The sequence below is a fragment of the Sabethes cyaneus genome, chromosome 2 (assembly GCF_943734655.1).
Source record: "Sabethes cyaneus chromosome 2, idSabCyanKW18_F2, whole genome shotgun sequence".
NCBI lineage: Eukaryota > Metazoa > Arthropoda > Insecta > Diptera > Culicidae > Sabethes > Sabethes cyaneus.
The window spans coordinates 241,616,611-241,628,530 of NC_071354.1; the positions used below are offsets into that span (position 1 = coordinate 241,616,611).

The following is an 11,920-nucleotide window of genomic DNA, read 5'->3' on the forward strand; positions in this document are numbered from 1 at the left end:
TGTTGAGTAAGTGAGCTGCTCTTATTATCCGTGTTAATTTACCTTTGAACAGGGTCCGAAACGGTACATTTTTTTATACATTTGCAATACACAGTGCTATGTCAGAATCTCAACCCATGTTCGCTCCGTATTGTTTCTGTATCGAGAGTGCCTATCTCTTTTGTATGCGTCGAAACTAACTCAAATACGTACATGATAATAAGCAAACATTCTCTTCTGTACGATGATCAGTCACGCAAAATGTCACAGTGTAGAAATGACAGACAGTCGCCGCTTTTTGCTTACAGTTCTAGTTGGAATAGGATGGACAAGTGATAGAGAATTAGGTACAATTATTGATGCGGTTTTCACCTAACATTTATGTAATGAAAATTGTTACATTTTTGCACGATTTTGTGGTTGATCACTACTTATAGGATCTGGTAAAAAGCAGATGCAGTAGAGTTTTAATTTTGGGAAAGTTCTTGTTTGAAAGCGCATTTTTTGGGAAAAAGCTGTAGGCTTACGAATGCAGCAGCAAACGAGAATATCAAAAACCACTGCATCCTTTGTCATGCATGGTGTTAGAATGTTGAAGCGTGTCTATACCGCAAGCGATGTTATCGTTATTTTGGCATTTCTTCTCGGTACGTGTGTACTAGAAATCTGCCCCATGATCAAGTATCTTCAGACTTTTGTCACCAACCAGTACATTTTACGTCCCTGCCCTTGAACAAGCGGTTTCATTACGCTCATCGAGCCAGTACCATTCGTATAACTAACCCTGAGTTTAAGAGCAGTGCTTAGCACAGCGTTTTTTTCTTCTGCATTTCGCAAAAAAGTTTAATACGCTTGTAACTTGTCCTGGAAAGAGGCTTTATTGTTGGTGCTTAATGCAGAATTTAGTACGAAGGAAGGACGTAGAGACACCTGAGAATAAACCTATGCTTTCTATTATTTCACTTTTATCACGGTAGATTCGGTAATCTTGTGTTCACAGAGCCCCCTTTGTTGGGCTTTATCGTTGATCGCTTTCCGGATAAATTGAATATACTGGGGTCCTTTTACGCGTGGATATGTTCCGAAGCTAAGCTCTGGCATTTTGTGGACTCCACGGCAAAAGAAAATTTCCTGTTTAGAAGCAAACCATTCATCCTTCAAGCCATTTGCTTACATATCGTAAGAACCGAAGCGCTCACCAGCAAGGGCGCGTCTCGTCAATCAGGTCTGGTAAGAACTTCCGAACTAAATGATTTAATACCTTTTTTGACCTGATTTTGCAGTATGTGACGGAGCATTTTCATGCAACAAAATCATTTTGTGTTGTCTTTGTGGAATTCTAGCCGTTTTTACCAAATCTCGGCTTAAATTGAACATTTGTTGTTGGTAGCCTTTGTATTAACGGTTTTGCCAGATTTGAGTAGCTGATAGTATTGTCCTTTTGTCCTTTCGTCCATAGCGATTGGGCCGTGCAGTAAAGTTTGTTATGTTTTGAGTTGAAATCCTTTACTAGATGTCAAAGCTACGATGAAGATTTCATTGACAATTAGAGGCATCTGTTGGCAAATTCTGTTATCATATTAATATACCGTTTTATTTACGAGGTTTTATTTCGCGTTCTCACTAAAATTTTTCATCGACCAAAGTCGTTCGATGTTCGGCAAAGGTGTGGCATTAAAGCCATTGTAAAGTTTTGCTTGAGTACCTAGTTTCAATCGCAAAAATCTTAAATACGATACTCATAAATTTTTAATGAGCTCGCTTCTCGAACTTGACCGATAAAACTTGTTGTTCTGGAAGATAGGGCGTACGATACGAGAAGTGTATCGATAGCGGTGTTAAAGTTTTAATTTTGCTTTTGAGGTGACAGAAAATAAATTGGTTGAGCCATAAAATTATTCGCGACTTTGATGTTGATGATAGATGACAAAAATATGAAGATATAAAAATATGTGGAAGTAAATTATTGCGTTGTGGTTGGGTTTGAAGCTCAACTATTAAGAATGTAATTATATTGACAAATTTAAATTGGTTGAGTTTATTGTACAGCAACCATCCTGGCACGACTTTAAACTGAGGTGGTACTAAGACGAATCAATTTCAGCCAATAAAACATCTTAAAATTCTGTAATCTTAATTAATTAACCCAAACGAAAGAGAACAAATAGCACTGGTTTATTATTAGGCTTTTCCACAAACTTCCTTTAACTTAAGTTGCACTCAGCTTTGATGACGATGAAACTTCTTGCCAAAGCTAGTTATAAGAATTGTATTGAGACTGCTCAATCCTGCTTGTCCAAGGGCAAACTATAACTATAATTCCACATTTCCTGGTTCCAAGAGCGAGGTAGTTAATCAATAGCGATACTGTGAAAAATGAAGTGCGGAATACTTAAAAATACCCGGACGTTAATTCTGCAACTCGCAAAACAGTGATGTTTCATTTCAATTTGCCGCAAATTTTTCAAAAGTGAAACCACAGCTCGAAACACTTTCGTGTACCCGAAAATCATTTAATCGACGAAATCGTAATTTTTAATAATCCTGTTAGCTAAATATCTTCCAATGAAAGGAGCAAAAGTTTACCGTTTTCATTACTGCTGCAGCAGCTTTGGCGGTTTACTGGTTAACCTTTTGAAAACCCCGGCCAGCCTTCTGCCTCCAGTCCAAAACAGTTGCAACAGGCTGTGCGGAGCTTTCATCTCAAATCCGTGCGAAAAAGCTGTATACATTACACAAATCCGGTCGGGCCGGGCCGGGCCCTTCCAGGAACGAGAAAGAACCTCGGAAAAGTAGAGCCTCAGTGAAAATAATTACCACCCAGAGGGTCGTTTTTACTGCCAACGCCACATTTTCATTGCACTCGCTTGTTGTCACACCGCACCGAACCGGAGCGTTGCTACCTGTGCCATGTGTATGATGGAGAAGGAAAAACGTGTAGCGAAGCGATGTGTGGCTCGACGATGTTCGTTCTGCAGAGAATTTATTTCCAATTTTCGAAGTGAACAGGAAGGACACAACCGGAAGGACCTGCCGGGGATGTAACCTCAAGGTTGCGGTGAAGATAAAAAAATAACATTTATCCGAGATAAACCTTCATATTCGACGTCGAACTAGTCATACCTGTATTGATCCTGGTTTGAAATCACAAAATCTGCCTTAAATACCTATATATGGTTATGATTGAGAAACCCACCGGGATCGAGAGTTCCATCTGGTTTAGTGAAACATGAACCTAATTGGTGTAGGTACATTTACGTTGCTCCATATTCAAGCCCAATGCCTAAAGAAATGAGCAGCACGTGGATCATATTAGTACTCCCACGGCTGGTTGGCTGGGCGGCGCATGCCGGAACCGCAAAATTCTGTAGCAGGAGAGATGCAACCGTTCGCAGTTCAGCACAGCCAGTGACCGCCCACATCATATGCGGCCAGACTGCCAACAACGGGTGTCGGTCCTGGCGTGGTCGTATATATGAAAAGGTCAAAGTTCCACCAATTACTTGTTTGACAGAAAAGGCGAAAGCAGTCATCTGCAACGCTGTTGAATTTAATGAAAAACTTAAATCGTATTCTAAATACTTCAGATCGGTCGGTTTTGCGGTCGGCTTTAGACGCTTCGTTTTTATCTGCATTTAATCAAGAGCACTAAATAAAAGTGGATGATGATATTGGAGGAGCAACACAAAAAAAAAAAGTCCCGGAAATGAGATTCCCGATTCCCGGTTGTATCAAACGATTCGACTCCGTTTGGGGGCAGACGCTTCGAATTCGAACCAGCCGAGTATGAAAGATCCCTATTATTATCAACATCAGCTGCCAATGAAAAGACGGGAAACTTTAGTCGGCTCTCGGAAGAAAGCAACGTCGAAAAGCGGCCCGGTTAGCAAAGTAAACCCTTCGGGCACTGACACCGATGATGATATCATGTTGCTCCTCTTCGTTCGTTCTTCCGAAGCTTGGGTTCACGGGAGAAAAAAGGTGAGATAAAGCCGTATAGAGCAAGGGAAATGATGTGAATAAGTGTGATTATACTCTCTAGAAGGACGCAATCCTTTCAGGTTCGAAGGTTGCCGTACTAAGTTACACCCCGATCGATCATCCTAGGAAGTAAAATCTCTCGAAGCCGTCGTCGTCGTCGTCGTCATCGTTCGATGGTTCATATAAAGCACCCCGTTAAGCACTTGTAGTAGAGGCTCGTTCCATTCCACAGGTCCATCGATTTTCGAATCAATGCAAAAGAGGCAAACTGCAACGATGTGGCTGACCTATTTCAAGGCACTGTAAAACGAAAAATTCTTGTGTGCCAAACTAGTTAGATTTTTACTTGCAACATTGCCTTAATAATGTTTTACATTGTCATTTTGTGTTAACCAGGTAGAGAAGAGTAACCATTAAAATAAAAAGAATCCAAGTCGATTAAGTTAAGCAATTATCACTTGATGGTTGGTTTTATCAAATGCAGCCTGAATGTCCGTGTAAAGGAAGGAAGCCATCAAACCGAACACGCTGCTGTTGCATTGTTCGACGAATCCCGGCTAGGTGCAGTTAAAAAATACTGCACAGATTCAACGGTAATTACAGCAGTTAATTTTATTTCCTGTTTTATATGCCAAACATCCCGTGGTGGTTATACGGCAAATAGCGTATAATTATTTTTCATAGAAGAAAAAGTTGCTAGAAAAAGATTCTTGCTGTGATTTTTCAAAATTTGCCGATGGAATGTCGAGCAATGGTGTGAATGCAATGCTTAGAAGCTCTTTCTAAAGCAGCTTTAGTTTAGCTGCTTGATCGTTTAATTATCGGTGAATCAATTTGTTTAGCCCTGGCTTGTTTGGTTCCTTGAGTTTGGACTCAGATAAGAACTAATTTTGACGAGTCTGGCCGTCATTTTATCCAAAAAAAAAAAGGTGGCACATTCGAAGACATGTTTTACAAAACCTAACGCAAACAAAAGTAAAAACAGTTCGAAAACCGGTTGAAAATTTATCCTAAAATGGTACTTTTACAAAGTCAACTTTAGCATGATCTTGTATGCAGATCATGCATGATCTTGTACAAACACTGATTCGCAAAAGCCAAATTTGAATTTGGTGTATTTGTTCCTTTCCGATAAATTTTAGACCCATATTTCTTTATTTGGAAGGCCACAATAATTGTCATGTTTTTCGACATTTCTTTCTTCAATAATTCATACCTTTTACCACTAAACCGATTGTAATGATTTTGGTTTTATGCGTTAGGTTGATGAAAATTGTGTTCAAATGTGTCAATTTTTTTTGTGAGAGTTTAAACTCAGAGAAATTTGGTTTTGGTTCCGTTGGACTCATCAAAATAATATAAAAAGAAGTCCGAAGAAAAATTAAAAATTGAAAAATTGGTTTTAAAAACCGAGCATAAAACTGGTTATTCTACAAAAATACGACAAAGCATCCGATTTTGAAGTCGCTTTCAGGATGAGCTGCGTCTAAAGATAATATTACTGATGGCGTTTTGAGAATTCTTTTCTATTCAAATAATCATTAGACAAACGTGTCTATGGGAAAACCCTTTTCACGTTCCTATCGTCCATTATGTCTAATGTCCGGATCGTGTCGACCGGATCGGACCGGATGTAGAAGTCGTGCCAACCTTTTGAACTACTGAACCTAGGCAAATGATTTTGAAAGCAAATAAATGGATTTCGTAGTGCAATGGAGACGCATGGTGCACTGTCACTAAACTGTAAGGCTCAAAGCTGATGATTTTTGAAACCGGTTTAACTCAGGAGAAGGCTCCTTAATAAGCACCAAATTAAAAAAACTGCTGGGTTGAAATTTTTAGAAAAGGAACACCATTTGAGCAAAGTTTATCTTGCGCGAGGCATGTTCTGATGCTGGATATTCAACCACCACATCTCTCCTCTTCTCACAATGATTAAAAAAACTACTTAATATAAAAGCATAGAGAAGTGTCTTACACGCTTCAAAACAATTTGCCACCAATTGCCATTTATTATATTTATTAGGCGAACGAAATCCTGAAACTCTTCCAACGAAACTGAGACAGAGTTTGTGGCGGTGGTTGATCCCTTAGAGCCGATCGACCAGAAGGTACAGCAGTCTGGCGCAATTACCAGCACGTACGTACCGAAACGTTTCATTTGTCTAAGGTCGAACAATTCTATGTCATAGAGAATCATTTTATCCACCAATGGTCGTACCGAACCGTTTCATACACCTATGGTCGTACCGAACCATATACTTCACTAAAAAATGTTCGTACCGAACCATTTTGATTAAATGCCATGTTAGAGTCATTTTACTCACCAATGGTCGTACCAAACCATTTCATCCGTCTATGGTCGTACCGAACCATATACTTAATTGAATAATGATCATTCCGTGAACATCGATCGCCGTTCGGATCGTCCAAATTCGAGCACGGAGTATCTTATCCATACTTGGAAAATAAAACATGGATAAAATAATTTTCCTATAATGTACCGAACAAATAACCCTTCGAAACAAGTAATAATATTTTATTGTATAAGCGACTAATATTTTTAGTAAAATTTACGGATCGTAGATGAAAATATTCCGCTTACGGAGTTTATTTAGTTTCAATCCACTAAAAAATCTATTAGTCAAATTTTGTTTCGTTTCTCCCACATGTATGGCTTGAACGGACAATTTTGTTATAAAGGAAACAAATGTGATATCTCACTATATTTATAAAGCAGTATGTACGTTCAGCACCGTAGCGTGCCATTGGCCACACTGGCCCTTGCCAAGCGTGCTAACTCTAAGGGGCGTCACTCTCGAGTGTTGCGAAGTACTGGACACAGGAAGTTTTACGAACCATGTATTACGGTTTAATTCCAAAAAAAAAAATTCGAGGAAACATTCATTTAAGGCGGGACCTTACTCTGGAAGACCGAAAAATAATAGATTTTCGTAATTTTTAGAAAATAGTTCCTTGCTGGCGGTACGTGCCGCGAACCAACAGAGTATCGTAGAACGGATTTCAAGGATGATTTTGAAGCTTTATGTTAATATCTAAATTGTTACGTAGCGGTTTTTGAAAATTCGAAAAATTACCAAAATGGCGGCAATTTTTCTGTTTTTTCATCAAAAATCGCCAATTAAAAGCTTATAAAATATTGAAAAATTGCGATATCAAAAAACGGCTACGTAATAATTTAGATAATTCATTTTTACATGCTGAAAAAAAATTTCAGCCAAATCGGTCCCCTAGATTCTGAGATACACGTACCGCCAGCTAAAGCAACATGGTTTTGGGGAAAACGCGTTCAAAGTTTCGTACATCAATGGACTTCGCTTGAGGTGACTCCACAATATTTGCCGTAAATTTTCAACGAGATCAGATATTAAAAAATCCATTTGGCATGACATTTCTGAAGGTGTGCGTATCGAAAATGCTAAAAACAAAATTCGATTTTTTCGACTTTCCAGAGTAGGGTCCCCCTTAAGAAATGAGGGTGGAGCGAGGCGGGTCTTTGCCTAGGCCGTCACAAAGTTACGCTGCGATGCTGTGGAACCAGGTCTAGAAGCTGATCCAAAACCTGATAAAAAATGTGGTCCATAATCTGTTCCAAATTCTGTAGGTCCAAAATATGGTTCAGAATCTGGTTTAACATCCGATTCAAAATCTGGTTGCTGGTTTAAAATCTGATCAAAAGTGTGGTGCAAAATCTGGTTAATAATCTGGTCCACAATTTGACCCAAAAGCTGATAAAAAATGTGCTTCAGAATCTGGTCCAGGTTCAAATCTGGTCTTGGTTTAAAATATGGTCCCATATTTGATCCAAAATCTGATCGACAATGTGGTCCTGGTCCTGGTCCAAATGTATTAAAACGTATTCCAAAATCTAGTCCAAAGTCCGATGAAGGTCAATTATCTGGTTCAGGTCCAGAATCTGGTACAAGATATGGCCAACATCGAATTACAAAAATAGTCCAAAATCTAGCTCAAATCTGTTCCGAAATTTTTTACAAAATCTGGAACAAAAATGGATAAAACTTAGGGTAAAAACGTGATTCGCAATCTAGTCCAGGTCCAAAATACGGTCCAGCTCCGGAATCTGGTTCAAAACCTGATCCAAAAGCTGGTTGTTGGTTTAAAATCTGATCATAACTGTGGCCCAAAATCTGGTTTATATTGGTTTATATTAATTTGAACCCAAATTTGATGCAAAATGAGATAAAAAAAAGAAGTCCAGAATTCAGGCAAGGTCCACAATCTGATCCAGCTCTAGAAACTAGTTCAAAATTTGATAAGAAATGTGGTCTCAAATATTATTTAAAATGTGGTTCAAAATCTGATCTAGAATCTGATGCAGCTCCAAGATCTTGTTCAGGTTCAGAATCTGATCAAAAGGGAGGTCCAAAATATGATCAAAAATGTGGTTCAAAATCTTGTTTAAAATCTAGTCCAAATCTGGTTGCTGGTTTGAAATCTGATCAAAAATGTGGTCCAAAATCTAGCTCATAATCTGACCCAGAATCTGGTCCACAATTTGAACCAATATCTGATAAAAAATATGCTTCAGAATCTGGTCCAAAGTCTGATGTAGATCCAATATCTGGTTCAGGTCCAGAATCTGGTCTAAAATATGGCTAAAATCTAATTAAAAATGTAGTCCAAAATCTAGTTCAAATCTGTTTCAAAATTTGTTGCAAAATCTGGAACAAAAATTGATAATAAAAAAAGTTATCCATAGTCCAGGTCCAATATACGACCCAGGTCCAGAGTCTGGTTCAAAATCTGATCCAAAAGCTGGTTGGTGCTTTAAAATCTGATCATAAATGCGGCCTAAAATCTGGTTATTATTCCGGTTCAGTTCCAGAATTTAGACCCAAATTTGATGCAAAATCTGGTACACAATCTGATAACAAATGTGGTCCAGAGTCGGGGCAAGGTCCAAAATCTGGTCCAGGTCTAGAAACTGGTCCAAAATTTGATAAAAATTGTGGTCCGAAATATTATCCTGAATCTAGCCCTAGTTCGATAGAAATGTGGTCCAAAATCTGATCTAGAATCTGATGCTACTCCAAGATCTTGTTCAGGTCCAGAATCTGATCAAAAGGGAGGTCCAAATGGTGATCAAAAATGTGGTTAAAATCTTGTTTTAAATCTGGTCTAAATCTGACGCAGACCTAGCCCGGTCTTGAATCTGGGTCTAAAATTTTATCCAAAGTCTGATTCAAAATCTGGTCAAAAGTATGGTACAAAATCATGTGGTCCAGAATCTTGTCCAAATCTGTTCCAAAATCTAAAACCAAAATTGATAAAAAATGTGTCAACATCTAAAATATGGTCCAGGTCTGTAATCTGGTTCAAAAGCTGGTGGCTGCTGTGGCTCAAAATCTGCTCTGCTCCAGTTCCAAAATCTGGCCAAAAATCTGATAAAAGATATGGTTCAGAATCTAGTCCAAACCTGTTCCATAATTTGTTACAAAATTTGGAACAAAATCTGATAAAAAATGTGGTTCAGCATTTAACGCTGGTCCAGAATCTGGTTGGTGGTTTAAAATCTAAACAAACATAATAAATTTAGAAGGAGCAAACGAGCCTTCGGCCTTCGCCAAGGACGCCACAATGTCCCGTTACGGTTCTATGTAAGTTTGTTTTGGACAAAATATTTTGGTTATTTGCGCTCGTCAGCTCGTATACCTATAGACGTATAGACAGATAAAACGACACACTCTATTCAATGGCGATGGTCACGCTGACGAAGGTCAGTGACCGATTTCCGTTTTTCTTCAATTTTTATTTCATTGTGGTTTTAACCAGTCGGTCATTAACTACGCTCGATTTCCATTGTTCTAACTAAAAAGGATCTTCTTATCAAAGTAACACCTTTTCACCCGCGGTTTTCTTGGGCAATTCTTTCACATAACCAGAAACAACGAACCTGATTAATTCTGGTAAAACAGACTAAACTATCCTGTCACGACCACCATTTGTGTGAAGTCTATTTTACAGCCATTTAGAATCACCCAAGTCTTACTAGTTAACCAACTGCAAACGACTGACTGTGGTCAGCAGTCAGACCGATGAATGCGGTCGCATTCTAGACGATACCAAAAGAAAAGTTTATTTTTGAAGCTATTTACGTTGAGATCAAAAAAAGTTATTACGCAAATGTGTAGGAAAGCGTTTAGGGAAACAATTTGGATCAAATCCGTTGTTGTTTGCTGGAAAAAAAATCAAAAGATTGTAGAATTAGTGTATTGTTGTAATAAGGCGCGCAGAATGAGGCCACAGAATATCTGTGGAATAAAAAATAATAAAATTAGAAGGATTTTTTTACACTACATGCACCGCAAGTCCAGGTCACTAGTACCTAGAGTTAGTTATTATCTACAATATTGCTGAAGTAAGCAGACTTTTATCTTAAAAGCGTTCTTTTTGCTACCTACGAGATAGCGCCTCGTATCAAGGTTAATACAAAAGCAGTAGCCATGCTTTCTTCAACAATGTTGTAAATAATAACTAAGTCTTCAAGATTTCCTATACATCAGTTTTTGAAATTCTGCTTGGCTGAGTCGGTATCGTCAACTCAATTGAGCAGTATCGAAGCTAAAAGAGCGTGCTAAGCCCCAGTTTCAAATGTTTTAATAATTCATAAACATGATTTAAGAAGGATAAACTATCAACATTTTGGGGAAAAATGCAGATTTTTCAGAGCTTTTCATTTCAAATATAAAGTTCTTTTGTTAAGCATCTTAAGAGTTGGAGTTGAAGCGGAAAAGCTCTACTTTTCTCTGATTTCAAATCTATTTTAACCAAACGAGCAAAAGTTTTCATTAAAATGTTCAACACATTTGCATCAGCATTGTAAATAGTTTTCAAAATAACACGTAAATGAAGTTACGACCTAGTTTTTTCTGAATGCAGTACAAACTACCATGCGTTCCCTTTTTCAATAAAATTTCCGGAGTCCGGTGGAGATGCACTGTATCGTACAATTTAACAACAGTGATTGTCCCAATCGAAAAGCTATAAATCTATCAGTCGCTCATCTTAATCGCTTTAATAAAAAGGGGTAAATGGGTTCGACGCTCTTGTTTTCATGAAATCAATTAAAAACCTGCCAAAATACTTGCTCGCAAAATAACCATTACTTGCTTTCTTGCTCACCTGTAATAATGTAAGGTAGAAGTATATTTCCATGTTTGCCATCAACCTGGACAATGTTTCGCTTCCTGGTGAATGATAAAAATAATAAATTATGCTTGACCTTTTTTTTCCTATCTATTAAACGCAAATCATACGGAAGAATACGGGCGACAAAAAGAAATCGCCTACAATGCAATTCGAATGAATCCGATAGGATATGGTAGGACGAGTTGCTTCTGCAAGGCGGGGGTTTGCTGGCTAGCTGGCGCTATTCAAACAGGCTTGGGTGGCTGTTTCTGTTTGCTGAAATGAAAGGAATCGGGGAATCGCGAAATAGACAGGCGACGGCGGCTTGAATTCATTCTCTCTTTGCGTGGTGTGGAAATGACTCGCGATAAGCGGAGTTTTTTTTTCGCCCGATATCGTGCGACTGTGTAAATCAAGTCCTTCCTTTCTGTTCTATCCCCTTCTGTGTCTCTGTTTCCCTGTCCACCCTCTGTCTCTGTGTGTGTGTATCTGTGTATGCACGTGTCTGTGTGCTCATTTATGTGTGCTCGTTCTCGCATCCCTTCTTGGTTGGTGTGCACAAATTGTTCTTTTTTCCCACCGGTCGGTGGTACTCTATTTCTGTGCGGCTAATAACTTTCACGCCAAACCCGCCCTGCCACTCTGGAGTAAATAGACCTCTTCTCACTCACCACATTTCGGACCCATCTTACTTACTTCGGCTGGAGTTTAGTCTCTACTGAAGAATGCCAGCGCGCGGTTGTTGTAAATGAAGCTTTTGTACGCCTCCTTGCCGTGTCTTTCTGATTCC

General features: G+C 38.7%; 1 protein-coding gene across 5 annotated transcripts in view; it reads left to right on the forward strand.

The window, feature by feature from the left end:
* The window catches only part of LOC128733574 (syntaxin-1A), a 145,914-nt gene that overhangs the window by 102,017 nt on the left and 31,977 nt on the right, over nucleotides 1-11,920 (forward strand). The gene's annotated exons all lie outside the window — the stretch shown is intronic.